Consider the following 15,861-nt stretch of genomic DNA (forward strand, 5'->3'; position numbering starts at 1 on the left):
TAAACAGCTGATTATGTGCAAGGTTACTTGTTATTTATATTCTTCCTTTTGCTATTCACCCTGTTAGTATGTCTTTGTTTTTACTCTTTCTAGCCTGTTGCTCTTGTGGCTATTTTTCATTGTTTTCCAGTGATGATTAAAGTATATACTAGCAAGAACAGAACCAGAGTCCAGTGAGTTGTTGGAGTAGAGTTGTTTGGAATCACCTGTTATATTACATCTCACCACCATGTATGAATGCCTTCTCCTTTAACCTTATTTGTCAGGTTTATAATTCTTCATTAGTCAAAAAAAAAAAAAAAGGAAGTCATTGATTCAGCAATATCAGTAACAAACAAATTCTTGGGACTCCCTCCCTCCTCTGAATTTCCAGGGCACTTTTTTACAACACTTCTGGCACATGGCCTTGATTTACAGACTTGCGTTGCTAGTTTTATTTTACAGTACTTCTTATCTTCCAAGCCCGTAGAGTGTCTTAGACCACAATGTTTAATAAATGTTCATTAATAACTTATTAAATGAGCAGAAATGTAAAATGCAAGCTCAGAAGGGAGATGCCAGAAATGACAAAATATTTAAAAATCTTCAGTGTGAAATATGACACACTGCATTAGGCAAATCTGTTGCAAAAGACCTCTTTAACGTGTTAAAAAAACCAAGATGTCACTTTAAGGACCAAGATGCACCTGACCCAAGCCATGGTGTTTTCAGTTGCCTCATATGCATGTGAAACCTGGACGATGAATAAGGAAGACCTAAGAAGAATTGATGCCTTTCAATTATGGTGCTGGCAAAGAGTATTGAATATACCAGGGACTGCCAAAAGAACGAACGAATCTGTCTCGGAAGAAGTACAGCCAGAATGTTCCTTAAAAGCAAGGATGGTGAGACTTTGGCTCATATACTTTGGGCATGTTACCAAGAGGGACCAGTCCCTGGACAAGAACATCATGGTTGGTAAAGCAGAGGGTCAGTGAAAAAAGGAAGACCCTCAATGAGATGGATTGACACAGTGGCTGCAGCAATGGGCTTAAGCATAACAACCATTGTGAGGATAGTACAGGAGAGGACAGCGTTTCTTTTTGTTGTACTTAGGGTTGCTATGAGTTGGAATTGACTTGATGGCCCCTACCAACAGCAGCAACATGTGAAATATTGTTTGATATCAATGTCTGGGTAAGATTCTTTATTGAAGATGAGTGAAGAGTTGTCTTGGGCAATTAGAACCATGTTAATGTTTCATATACTCAAAAATCATTCACATGTGGGGGAACTCAAAATGAAATATAAGCAGTAACAGATGAGACTATTACACATGAATAACAACGACACTGAATGGGTAGGGAAGGAAAGAACTAATCTAAGCAATGCTGGAAAACAGTTTTTGACTATATGCTACAAGGCTAAAGACTAAAAGAACCGTCCCAATATTATACTTCTTTTTCATGGGGCATGAGTTAGCAATTTTGAAATGATTTTATGTGTATTTTAAAGAAAATAAATAAATACATTGTGAATATGAAAGCCAAGTCTTCCACTGTGAGAGGAAGGAATTATGAATACAGAGTGAGGGAAGGCTAGAAAGACCTTTGTAATGGGTTGGAGTTGGAGGTATCAATGTGAACTCATTTTTAATAAATACACACAGATATAGAGATAGATGTTTGCATATGCATGGATTAGAGCCTGGGTGGTGCAAGTGGTTTGCAATCAGCAGCTAATATAAAGGTGGGCAATTCAAATCCATTCAGTAGGTCCACGGAAGAAAGCCCTGGTGAGCTGCTTCCATGAATACTACCACTGAGAAAACCCTACGGAGCAGTCCTACTGAGCAGCACGTGTAGTCACCATGAGTGGGAATCAGCGTCATGGCCATGGGTTTTTTGGTTTGATTTATATATCTTTCCCCCCCTAGTTTTGTCCACTGAGAGGGCCCAGTAGCAGTGAAAGCCCAGTAACCATGAGCACACCCAGCACCCAGATCTTGATTTCTAAATAACTTTCTCCAGTAAAAAGGAACTCGTGTTCCTTGGAGAAATGGCTGATTCCAGAGCTAGGGCAGAGAAGGTACAGGATAAACCTAGAGCATCTTATTATGCTAAAAGTAAGGATGTGTTCAAGAAATGATTGGGATGTGGCAAGACAAAGGCAACTTGAAGCAGCTACCTTTGGCCAAACATAAAACAATTTGAGCAACAATATAAATAATGTCAGTAGTAGCCTATTAAAAACAAATAAAACTAAACAAAACCTGTTGCTGCTGAGTTGATTCCAACTCATAGTGACCCTATAGGACAGAGTAGAACTGCCCCATATGGTTTCCAAGGAGTGGCTGGTGGATTTGAACTGCTGACCGTTTGGTTAGCAGCTGAACTCTTAACCACTGCACCACCAGGGCTCCAATGGACTATAATCCATAGAATAAAATAAATATTCATGAGGCTATACCATTAAAATAAAGGGGGAGAAGAGAAAACTTTTCTTACATGAAAATTCTAATTAATAAATGTAGAGGAATGATGGACATAGAAATCAGCATCTGTCAAATGGTAATAGTTGTTACAGGCAAGAATCATCAATGAATGCTAAAGTTAGTTGACAGAATTATTTGCTTAGTTTCTAAGTATCTCCCCACAAAACGCTTATTAATTTCAAAGGGAAAATCAGTAACTTTATAGTGGAGAAACCTGGCAGACACCCCCTTAGCCAAGTGCTCAAAGTTACATTATCACTGATGAGACATAGGAACATTATATATCTCCCGATATGATTGATGTACTGAGAAAAACACAATATCACTTCTCTGGTATTCTTGTCAAAATTGAGTAACCCAAACTTAAGGGGTAAACATCAGACAAACCCAAATTGAGGAACATTCTACAAAATAGCAGACCAGTACTCTTCAAAATTGTTAAGGTCCTAAAAGACAGATTGAGGAACTGTTCCAGATTAGAGGAGGCTAAGGAGACATAACAAGAAAATGCAATATGTGATCCTGAAGTGGATCCTACACAGAAAAAGGACATTGTGGGACAAATGGGAAAATCTGAACAAGGTTTGTAAGATTAGTTAATAGTATTGTATGATTAAACACTGATGTTTATTTCCTGGTTTTGACACTTGTCGTGTGGCTATGTAATATTTTAACATTTGGGGAAGCTAGGTGAAGGGCATACCAGAATTCCTTGTACTATTTTTTGCAACTCTTTTTAAGTCTGAGATTATTTTTCACGGTGAACAGTTAAAATTAAAAAGAAAAAAAAATTAGAAGGAAAAATTGTAGCAGGGAGAGCACACATATAAGCTCTAGTCCTCTCCTTGTCTATTATTATTCCTGGACATTACCAATAATTATTAAGAAGGAAGAAAATGATCTTTTTGTAAAGAAATACTTTCATAAACACATCATATTTTTCAAGTATTTAAAATCACATTTCACTCCTAACTGGTAAAGTTGAATATGATGAGTAAATAAGATGAGATATAGAAATGAAAAGAAAAAATAATTTAAAGAGAAAAGAAATCATGTAGAAAACATCTACCTTCAACCAGGTACCTCAGGCTTCAATTACTGCATATTTAAAATCAGTAATAATCATCAAGTACTCTCATCTACAGAGTCAGGTTAGATGATCATACTTAACACAAGTATATGAATTCTGCCTTTTCGAGTATGAAATTGACAACTGTTACTGTAACATTCATTAAAGTGAGATTTGAATGGTGCATGAAATTGAAAGCCATTTGGTTGTGGTCTTTCAGGAGTGATTTTTCTGATGTGCTTCTTCCAAGGTCATTTTCTACTATCACCATCAATAAAATTTACTGAGCATTCATGATGTGTTGAGTGTCACCCACAAGGGACACACTCTGCTTGTTTGAGGCAAATGGTTTATGCTTCCAAAGGTTTAGGATTCCCAAGGAGTCTGGCAAGTATATTACGACAGTAGGGAGATCAAGGCTCAAAACTTGGACCATGGGGCGAAGTAGAGTATGACCTCTGGTCTTGAATTCTGTAAAACATCAGAGTCAGGCTTTTCTCAGAGAATAAAATAAAAAGTGTTGGAGCACAGGAAATGTGGGTCACTGATGCACTAGGCAGATAAAGCAAAGGGCAATCAATGATCACCTACTCTTAGAGAAATTCACATTTACATCATGCAATAGTTCTCTTTCCCTCTCTTGGTCTCTTTGCACACACACACACAAACACACACATCCACAGAACACTCACATACACCCTAGAACTTGGCTGCACTATATTTGTTTGTTGCATGTGTCTGTCTTTGCTGGGTATCCTTTGGTTCCTTTCCTAGCCAACTGAAACACATTTCCTCTCAATTTTGGTTCCATTATTTCATTGGAAAATTAGTTCCTGACCTGGCAGAAAAAAAAACCCAAATCAAACCCGTTGCTGTTGAGCCAATTCCGACTCACAGTGACCCTATAAGACAGAGTAGAACTGCGCTATAGAGTTTCCAAGGAGTGCCTGGTGGATTTGAACTGCTGACCTTTTGGTTAGCAGCCATAGCTCTTAACCACTATGCCACCAGGGTTTCTACCTGTAGGTGTAGGTTTATTTTTATATTAAAGTGTATATATAATTTCCATTCTTAGAAACTAAAGGAAAAGGAGGAAAAAGACCCCAGGCTATGAAAAATTGTGGGGCAAAATAAATTGTGCATGTAAAAAAATAATTATCTGTTAAATTGCATCATTCATAAGAGAGTAGATCCTGGTACAAGTCACGACCACCCGAGTTTCCTTTCCAGGGGTCTTGGTTACCACAAGTTAGAAGTTGACTTCATGAATCAAATAGTAATATGGCATTAACCTAGAACTACCCTCCTCAGCTTTTTTCTTACCAGGCATTCAGAATAAATCCTGTTCATACCCGCCCTGTATAACCATGGGAAACCCAGGGATATGTTCAACCCCAAGCAGGCTAAATATAACTCCATACTCTTTTCCTTCCACCTCTGAAAGCACATGAGAATGCAAATGATAATAACAGGATTATAATGATAACCTTGAACCCGTGCTGATTTATTTAGCAGTGAATCGCTTGCACATTCCATTACTTTATTATTAGTAACCAATTACTTTCAGCCTATCTTACAACAGATAAAACTCTGGAGCTCCCATGCTGAGGTGGAACATCCTACCCTGGGACAGTTTCCCTGCTTTGTTATGCAGATGAAATGCTATGTTGGGCTATGCTGACCTCTAAGGATTGTCTAGAAACTTATGCTTTTGTTTTCTTATTCATCCTTCAAATCCTCCTTGATTATCGCCTCCATCCCTCATATCCCAGATGAAGCTCTCTGCATTGGCATGTATAATACATTTACAGTCTGGGCATACTTCTGTTATTGCCCACTGCACCCTGCATTGCGTTCATTTGTTCACATGTCTGTCTCCCCAATAGACTGGATGCTAGAGATGAGGACCTGCCGTTATTTATCATGGCGTCCCCTTTGCTTAGCACTGTGCCTGCCTTAGAGTTGCTGCTCTAATTAATATCTGATAACCTACAGAAATAGCAAGGCATTGGTGGTCCAGCAGTAGAATTCTCACCATCTGTGCTGGAGATTTGGTTTGATTCCTGGCTGAGGCACATCCTGCGCAGCCACCACCCATCTGTCAGGGGAAGTTTGCGTGTTGCCATGATTCTGAGCAGGTTTCAGCAGAGCTTCCAGGCTAAGATGCACTAGGAAGAAAGGCCTGACAATCTACTTCTGAAAACCAGCCAATGAAAACCCTGTTGGATCACAATGGTGACAACCAATCAACGGATCACGGTGATGGTGCTGTACTGGGCAGCGTTTGGTTCTGTGGTGCATAGAGTTGCCCTAAGTTGGGGGCTGACTCCATGACAGCTAACAACAATAAACTACAGAAATAGTTTCAGGATACATTATTCGTGAGTGAAATGTTATTAATTATCTATAATGTACGCTCAAAGTACTGGAGAAATACCTGAAAGACTGATGCTGTTCAACAGAAAATTATATTACTGGGGATACGAGGGAAGAGAGAATGATCCAAGGAGAAAGAAAAGGGAAATGTGTTTTTTTTTTTTTTTCATTTAACTTGAGTTTGCCAGTGAGATTTGATACATTTCACTGCAGACTTATTGTAATACAATGCTGTGCTTGCGGTCGTGGTGTTGGTTTCCAGCATCATCATGTGTAGCCTTAGATGCCATGTCAAAAGCAGATGATTTCTCTTCCTAGGAAATATGTTCTTGGAAACTAGTTGACATTGAAGTTGTCTACCTATCAGTAAATCCTTCTTTCTCTTCCCTAGCTGAACCCTGACTGTGTTTTGGCATTTACCCTTTCCCTACATGGAATGGTACCTCTGGGGAAGCTGACTCCACCCCCAGATGCAGGTATTGGCCTGACTGGTGAGTCCCGTCCTCCCTGCCAGTGATTGGTTCAGAAATGGGCATGTGTTGAAATATGTTGGGCTAATGATAAAACACGAAAAGTGTGTGGGGGACTTCTGGAAAGTTCTCCCTCACTCTTCTGAGAGAGTTTCCAGAAGTGAGGCCTGTTTCCTCCTCTAGAGGCTTTTGTGTGTAGATGTGAGACTGAACTGCTGCTGCCATCTTGCTGGCAGCCTAAGGGTGAGGCTGGCTCAAAGAGGAAAAAAAAAAAAATAGAGTCTCAGAGAAACCACGTCAGGGCTGGTGGATTAGGACAACCCTGGAACTTGCCCTTATTCTGGATTTCCAGTTACACGAGCCAAAACAATGTTCTCATTTTTAAGGTAGCTTGAGAAGTGTTTGCTGTTACTTGCAGGCAAAAGTGCCCTGACTTGTAAAAAAAAAAAAAAAAAGCTTGTCCAGTTTTGAATAGGTGGAAAGTGGAACCTAAGGACAACGAAAGATAGTTTGGCAGGTAGGAGAGCAAAAAAGTGGTTTTCCTTAGACCAGTGCTTCTCAAACTTTAACATGCATCAGAATCACCTGAAGACCCAGTTGAAGCACAAGTTGCTGAGGCTCAGCCCTAAAGTTTCTCATTTGGTAGCTCTGGGTGGGGCTTGAGAATCTATATTTCTAACACAAGTTCCCCAGTGGTGCTAATGCCGCTGCTCTAGGTGCCACAGTTTGAGAACTACCACCCTAGACTTCTAGGTAATCTGCCTTTTATGCCAGGATGGATAAGGGTAATGGGCAGGGCCGTGGTGCCAAGAAATGAGCTCCATTTTCGCTGGAGGAGCCACTTGAGCTAGTCAAAATCACCAGGTTTGAGGCCTTTGTGTGGGCAGCAAGGAACTGCTTCCTCAAATGCTCGATTTAAACCAGGTGTTTGTTCACCCTGGGGCAGGGTCAGGCAAGGGCTTCTTGGCTTTTAGTCACCCTTTGGGTTTCTTCTTGCATCAAGTTTGCCAAGTGATTCACACATGCTGGAAATGCAGAGAGGAAGCTGAAGGAGCTGCATCTTCCTCAGCCAGGAATGGATTAAGACAGAAACATCAAATTAGATGAACATAGTTTGACTCAATCCTTGCGCTTTGCAGCCATCCAGACAATGTTATTCAGGCCACTCCCATGGTTTCAGGCTTCTGCTAGGTCTAATGGTAGCCGGCAGAAGTGGTGGGGCAGTCTCTGAGAATAAGTAAATTTATGATTATTAAACTGTGAGCCTTCACAGTGACATTTCTCCTGCCTTGGAATTAAACTTTGATTTGGTGAAAATTAATGGTACTCTGCACACTGTATTTTTTCCCTTAGAAATAAAATTTAAGGGAAATACTCCTTATTTAGGGAGAACAGGGAAAAAGCTGTAACAAATTCCATAGAGAAGACTCAGATAATGAGGTTTGAGTTTAATATGGTAATTTCTGAAATATTCTCCTTGGTTGTGAAATACCATGAAATACAAATATCATGCTGAGAGGTTAATATATGATAAAGAGGTTCTGCAGAGAGATTCATAAAGCTTTTCCTTGAGCATTTCTTTCATACTCTCAAAAATATCATTTATTGTGTAACCACCAGTCATTTAATTGTTGCCTAGTTTCTTACCATGTTATAGCAGGGGATAGGGACAAATCTCTCTGTGTCACAGTAGGGGTGAGCATTGGATGCCACCTAAAACAAGGCATTTTGTGATCTCTCACCTAGATAACCAAATTACAAAACACTATGTAGTAATGAGATTAACCCTAGCTTATCTGGCAAGATCTGTTCTGCCCAGGCTGATTTCTTATTGTAGCCATACATTTCTTGTTGAGAATGATAGAAGGTAGACATTTCCCTATTGAATCTCTTTCTAAAATCTGCTTTTTTTTTTTAATAGTATCTTTTTCCTTTTTTATGTTTTTAGTTTCTTTTATTTTTTTTAATAATTAAAAACATACTTCTCTTATTGTGTGCCCTAATAATTCTATTATATGAAGTTCATGTTTATTGTTTCTGCTGATTCTTGGCCATGGTGACATGTTTCCTCGAGTGTTTTGTGATTTAGGATTGCAAGCTCTTGTTATCTGTGAGAATTCTGTGTGGCCTGAGTTGAGAATGTGGCTTTACAGAGGAAGCTTCCTGTTTTCTCCCACCAAAGGCCTTAAGGGCATTGTTAATTTTTGTCAATTTCTCTGTTTGGGGTTTACTTGCCCTTGCAGGTGATATAAATCTATATTTCAAACCTACCTGAGTGTAAGCCTATGATTACAAAATATTAGAGGAGGCTCAGCCTAAGACAGACAAGATTCCTTTCAAGTTCCAGTGTTTCCTTCTCTGTGAGTGGATTTTTCTCTAGTTCATCTGTTCTCAGAGGGTACAGGCATACCTTGGAGATATTGCAGGTTCAGTTCCAGACCATTGCAATAAAGTGAGTCACAGGAATTTTTTGGTTTGCCAGTGCATATAAAAGTTATGTTTACACTATAACCTATTAAGTGTGCAATAACATTGTTAAAAAAAATGTACATACCTTAATTAAAAAATTCTTTATTTCTAAAAATGTTAACCATCATCTGAGCCTTCACTGAGTCATAATCTTTTTGCCGGTGGAGGGTCTTGTCTCAATGTTGATGGCTAGTGACTGATCAGGGTGGTAGTTGCTGAAGGTTGAGGTAGCTATGGCAATTTCTTAAAATAAGACAACAATGGAGTTTGCTGCATCAATTGACTCTTCCTTTCATGAAAGATTTCTCTCTAGCATGCGATGTTATTTGATAGCGCTTCATCCACATTAGACATTCTTTCAAAATTGGAGCCAATCCTCTCAAACCTTGCGCTCCTTTATCAATTAAGTTTATGTGATATTCTAAATCCTTTGTTGTAATTTCAACAATATTCACAGTATCTTCGCCAGAGTAGATTCCGTCTTAAGAAAACTCCTTCTTTGCTCATCCATAAGAAACAACTCCTTGCCCGTTAAAGTTTTATCATGAATTTGCAGCAATTCAGTCACATCTTCAAGCTCTACTTCTAATTCTCCTGCTATTTCCACCACATGTGTGGTTACCTTCCTCCACTGAAGTCTTGAAATCCTCCAAGTCATCCATCAGCATTGGAATCAACTCTTTCCAAACTCCTGTTAATGTTGATGTTTTTGACCTCCTCCCATGAATCACAAATGTTAATGGCATCTGGAATGGTGAATCCTTTCCAGAAGGTTTTCAATTTACTTTGCCTAGATCCATCAGAGGAATCACTGTTTATGGCAAGTACAGCATTATGAAATGTATTTCTTAAATAATAAGTCTTGAAAGTTGAAATCACTCCTCGATCCATGGGCTGCAGAATGGATATTGTATAAGCAGGCATGAAAACAACATTAATCTTCTTGTACATCTGTCTCCATCAGAGCTCTTGCGTGACCAGATGCATTATCAATGAGCAGTAATATTTTGAAAGGAATCTTTTTTTCTGAGGAGTGGGTCTCAACAGTGGGCTTAAAATATTCAGTAAACCATGTTGTAAACGGATGTGTTATCATCTAGGCTTTGCTGTTCCATTTATAGAGCACAGGCGGAGTAGGCTTAGCATAATTCTTAAGCACCCTGGGGTTTTGGGAATGGTAAATGAGCATTGGCCTCAACTTAAAGCCAACAGCTGCATTAGCCACTAACAAGAGGGTTAGCCTGTCCTTTGAAGCCTTGAAGCCAGGCATTGACTTCTCTCTCGCTATGAAAGTCCTAGATGGCCTCCTCTTCCAATATAAGCCTGTTTGGTCTACACTGAAAATCTGTTGTGTAGTGTAGCCACTTTCAGTAATTATCTTAGCTAGATCTTCTGGATAATTTGCTGCAGCTTCTACATCATCACTTGCTCCTTCACATTGCACTTTTATGTTATGGAGACGGCTTCTTTCCTTAAACCTGATGAGCCAAGCTCTGCTAGCTTCAAACTTTTCTTCTGCAGCTTCCTCACCTCTCTTAGCTTTCATAGAATTGAAGGGAGTTAGGCCTTGCTTTGGAGTAGGCTTAAGGGAATGTTGTGGCTGGTTTGATCTTCTGTCTGCACTAAAACTTTCTCCATATTAGCAATAAGACTATCTGGCTTTCTTATCATTCATGTGTTTTCTGGAGTAGCAGTTTTAATTTCCTTCAGGAACTTTTCCTTTGCATTCACAACTTGGCTGACTGGTACAAGAGGCCTAACTTTCGGCCTGTCTTGGCATTCAACATGGCTTCCTCAGTAAGCTTAATAATTTCTAGCTTTTGATTTAAAGTGAGAGATGTGCAACTCTTTTTTTCACTTGAACACTTAGAGGCCATTTTAGGGTTTTTAATTGGCCTAATTTCAATATTGTCATGTCTCAGGGAATAGGGAAGCCCAAGGAGGGGGAGAGAGATGGAGAAACAGCTGATTGTTAAAGCAGTCAGGACCTACACAATATTTAAGTTCACCATCTTATATGGGCTTGATTAGTGGTGCTCCAAAACAATTACAATAGTAACATCAACCATCACTGATGACAGATCCCATAACAGATATAATAATAATGAAAAAGTTTGAAATATTGTAAGAATTACCAAAATGTGACACACAGACACAAAGTGAGCACATGCTGTTGGAAAAAATAGCGCTGATAGACTTGCTCAATACAGGGTTGCCACAAACCTTCGATTTGTAAAAAACACCGTATCTGCAAAGCACAATAAAGCAAAGTGCAATGAAATGAGGTATGCCTGTATAGCCCTTCTAGAGACCTGAATCCTGGTGAGAATCTAGTTCAATTGCTCTCCAATGTGTATTTACACACAAGCTCCTTTGTTACTGAGACTGGCAATGACCTCCAGAGTAGCAGAAACTTTAGAACTTAGTTTTCAGATTTATTTTTACTTTGGGTCTTTGGGGATTTCTCTTAATTACCTGAGGGTTTGGCTAGGCATTTAAAAGACTGTTTGCTATATTTCATGCAGCATTTTCAGGTGCTTTGTGGTAGGAGTATTACAGGATATCTGGTCCACATTTAGCAGAAAACAAGTCTGTGTTGTAATTCTGAACCCTCCCTTGAGACCTATTTGACTCTGGGCTTTAAGAAGCAGTGAAGATAAAGAGATCTCACACCTTGGAAATTCCTTAGAGTTTCAGGAACCAAAAAAGACTGTAGACTTGAGGAGATTCCCTGGTGGCACAATGGTTAACAGCTACAGCTGCTAACCAAAAGGTTGGCAGTTCAAATCTACCAGGTGCTCCTTGGAAACCCTATGGGCAGTTCTACTCTGAGTTGGAATTGACTCAACAGCAGCAAGTCAGGTTTGATTTGAGTTTTTTCCTTATTTAAATGTGAACCCCTTCCCCCCGCCCCGCAAAAAAATCAGGATTGGAGGAAGACCCATTAACAACCTGCTTGCTGAAAGGGAAGAGGACTTGAAGCATTTACTGATGAAGATCAAAGACTACAGCCTTCAGTATGGATTACACTTAACATAAAGAAAACAAAAATTCTCACAACTGGACCAATGAGCAACATCATGATAAATGGCGAAAAGATTGAAGTTGTCAAGGATTTCATTTTACTTGGATCCACAATCAGCGCCCATGAAAGCAGCAGTCAAGAAATTAAACTATGCATTGCTTTGGCCAATTCTGCTGCAAAAGACCTCTTTAAAGTGTTAAAAAAAATAAAGATGTCCCTTTAAGAACTAAGGTGCACCAAGCCATGGTGTTTTCAATTGCCTCGTATGCATGCAAAAGCTGGGCAATGAATAAAGAAGACAGAAGAAGGATTGATGCCTTAGAATTGTGGCGTTGGTTATGAATATTGAATATACCGTGGACTGCCAAAAGAATGAACAAATATGTCTTGGAAGAAGTACAGCCAGAATGCTCCTTAGAAGCAAGGATGGTCCGACTTCGTCTCACGTACTTTGGACATTTTGTCAGGAGGGATCAGTCCCTGGAGAAGGACATCATGCTTGGTAAAGTACAGAGTCAGTGGAAAGGGGAAGACCCTCAATGAGATAGATTGGTACAGTGACTGCAACAATGGACTCAAGCATAATAACCATCACGTAGATGGTGCAGGACAGGGCAGTGTTTTGTTCTGTTGCACATTGTGTCATTATGAGTGGGAACCAACTTGACAGTACCTAACAATAACAAATGTGAAACCCAAGGAATTTAGAGCCTCTCTGGAATATAGGGAAACGCTAGTGGTGTAGTGGTTAAGCGCTATGGCTGCTAACCAAAGGGTCGGCAGTTAGAATCCACCAGGTGCTCCTTGGAAACTCTATGGGGCAGTTCTATTCTGTCCTATAGGGTCGCTACGAGTAGAAATCAACTCGATGGCGCTGGGTTTGGGTTTGGTTTTTTGCTGGAATATAGAGGCATGGGCTAGGGCAGCCAGTATCCTTTAGCTCTGGCGTAATGAAACATATACTAGATTTAGGATCAGGAGACCTAAGTTACTACGTAAAACTTGGGTGAATTAACCTAAATTGTCCAGACTTTCATTTCCTCATCTGTAAGATGTCTACTGGGGCCTGTCAGGAAAGTTTACCTGAATGCTGAGAAATAGGCACAGGAAGCCAGAGCAGATCCCTTTTCCTCTGAACATTGTTAAGTCAGTACATGATGCCTAAAACTGCCACAGGCATCTCGCTTTCAACCTTAGGATGAGTAAAAGCCAGTGTTGAGAGTCTTGCTGCCTGCCACTCCCAGCCATAACGTGCCAAAGTATTTGAGTTCATTTCAAATGATGCTTTTGTTTCTTTTTTTTTGAATTACTAACTTTATGTGAGGAGCCCTGGTGGCACAGTGGTTAAGTACCCAGCTGCTAACCAGAAGGTCGGTGGTTCGAAGCCACCAGCTGGTCCACAGGAGAAAGATGTGGCAGTCTGCTTCCATAAAGATTTAGAGCCTTGGAAACCCTATGGGACAGTTCTACTCTGTCCTACAGCGTCACTATGAGTCAGAATTGACTCTAGGGCAATGGGTTAATTTTCTGTGACACTTTCTTCTACACTTTATACTGCATGTCACCCAGTCCACCGGGAATGCTGTAACACTGTCAAAATTGTGAATCCCTTGAAGGAAGGCAACTGCTCCAGACTTGCATCTCATTTGTACATGTGGGACTACAGGATCCATTCTGGTTGAATGTACAATGATGGTTTCACTGGATGTCTTTCTCCCTGTATACTATTTTTATACTTTGCTGTTTTCTGGCAACCCTAGCTAATTACCAGCTTAATCTGTCTCCCTCTTGACTTTAATTTCAATGTTTAGTATTTCCCAATCAAGTCAACATTGATTCTACCAGAATTTCGAATATACCCAGTCCTTCTGTGTTGAATTTTTGCTGGAAAGAATTGCAGACTGCTTGATGCAGAAGCCTGAATCCTGAGTTGTGACCAGGGTGGCAAAGAAAATAATAAGGGAGCTCTCTAGGGAGTTGAGCCAGCTCAGCACCTCCATATGGAGCCTGAGAAAAGGAACGGTGATTCTCTCCACACCCCCCACCCCAACTTTTTAATCCTATTTTGGACAGCTTCTTTATTCAGAACATCAAGGACTGTTGACAGTTGAATGAAAAGGGTGGAGGCTCATGGGATTGCTAATGAGATACAAAGCCTCCTTGGAATCAAAATAAATTTCTGTCTGATGGCTTCTCAGGCCATGGGGAAATGAGTTAAGAGCCTCAAGCCAATTTCTATTGACAGGTATCCTTATCATGGTTAACAGTGGGATCACACATTCTAGTTGGCTTCTGAGAGGGAAGCAAGGGCTTCAAGTTGTGTGATGTCTTCTCAGCAGATAGCTGGAACGAGGTGAGCAAATTGGCACACTACACTGTCTGCTGGGAAAGTAAAATGCTTAATAATTACAGCTAATACATAGCATTTCTTGTAAAATTACATTTTCAGTCCACAAATTTAAGCAAACATTAAAGTGAAGAATTCTATTATTTCCCAACATCAAATGCTTTTTCCCGTTTCTTCCTCAATTCTAATAATTTCTCAGTTGTTATTGTGTGCCATTGAGTCAATTCCTAGATAATATCCCAAGTCCTCTTTTGATGCCTGCCCTGACAACCCAAGCTATAATACTTCTTTCTTCTAAGTACCTGGAGAAATCAATGTCTATACTCATGTTTCCTGTCTTATTGTGTAAACTTGACTGTAAAGTTTTCTGAAAACTAGAGTTCTCTGACTATATAGTACGGTTATGAGTCGCTTAACGCCCATGATACCTTCTGTGCAATAGGACATTACGTGATTTGGACATTGTGCAATCACCATATTATATACTGTGTAGAGTTCACTTCAAGGTGTGTCTGGGTGGAGGGCACATCCCCCATGCCCAGCATGTGTCATAGACCATTCTCTGCATGAGTCTATTGCACCCCAAAGGCAGGGCTGAGATCTTGATATTTGGGCAGCCTTATTACCAGAACGACATATTCAAGATGATCATGAACTTGGCCAACTATCACTGCCAGCACAAAGTTCAGAGAAAGGCCCTGCCCCAGGCCAGCACCCAGCAGGTTCTGGAGGCAGCCCAGAAGGCCGGCACTCAGCTAACTCTGGATGCTGCACAGGTCTGGGTTACCAAGCTTTGAAGGTAGTTCATGCCCTGGGGGCATAGCCATATAGAGGTTAAAGTGGAAGCCCTATCTTGAACCCTGTTCTTATAAGTCTGCTTCTACCCCCTGGGTTAAGAATGATGGGGTGGGTTTTTTTTTTTTTTTTTCTTAAGTGTTTGCAAGCATGAATTTAAAGAGTTCTAATAAAGAATCGAGTTTCAGAAAAAAAAAAAAAATGCAACCAGATGTAATATGCGGTCGGACGTTGCCGTGAATGGACATCATGTGGCCTGTGACTGTATATTTTCTTGTAACCTCCACACAAGATCCAGCACAGTGCTTTGCATGTAGTTGTCACTCAGTAAATATGAGTTGGTTGGTTAAGTCCTTTTTCTTATGAAGTACACAGCACTGTAGATTCAGAAATCAACTAAGAGAGTTTTCTTACATAGGGCCTATGGATAGGAATTGAAGCTTCCACAAATCTGTTGGAACTGAATGCAAAGTAGACTTTTTTTTGAGAAGATGGTCCATAGCTTGCAACAGAGTCACAGAGGGCTTCTTGACTGTCCCACATGGTAAGAATCACTGAACTAGTTTAATCATTTCCTTTTCTTCCTTATAAAATTAGGCCCTAAAGAGTTGACACTGCTGTCCGAGGCCTCACAAAGTTTATGGCAGCAAGAGTTCTCTTGGGATATCTCAGTTCCCATTTTTAGTTGTCATTCCTAAAAGAGACAACGGAAGATAAATGGAATTCATGTGTTGTAATTAAGCTGATGGTAATTTTTCAAAAATTGTAGACCATTAAAAAGACTGTATTCCCAAGTCCCAGTGGAGTAGGTGTATCGTGGTGGTTAGACGTATAGGC

The 15,861-nt window shown here is 40.1% G+C and overlaps 1 protein-coding gene across 3 annotated transcripts in view; it reads left to right on the forward strand.

Annotated features, from left to right (window-relative positions):
• AKAP6 (A-kinase anchoring protein 6) overlaps positions 1-15,861 on the forward strand; it is a 607,892-nt gene that overhangs the window by 189,538 nt on the left and 402,493 nt on the right. The window contains exon 1 of one of the 3 annotated variants that reach the window (XM_049897584.1): positions 6,329-6,394. The exons of the other annotated variants lie outside the window; for them this stretch is intronic. The gene's annotated coding sequence lies outside the window, so the exon portion shown is untranslated. Of the gene's footprint in view, positions 1-6,328; positions 6,395-15,861 lie in introns of those variants that run through there. 3 annotated transcript variants of the gene reach the window in all.

Source organism: Elephas maximus, chromosome 10 (assembly GCF_024166365.1).
Source record: "Elephas maximus indicus isolate mEleMax1 chromosome 10, mEleMax1 primary haplotype, whole genome shotgun sequence".
Lineage (NCBI taxonomy): Eukaryota > Metazoa > Chordata > Mammalia > Proboscidea > Elephantidae > Elephas > Elephas maximus.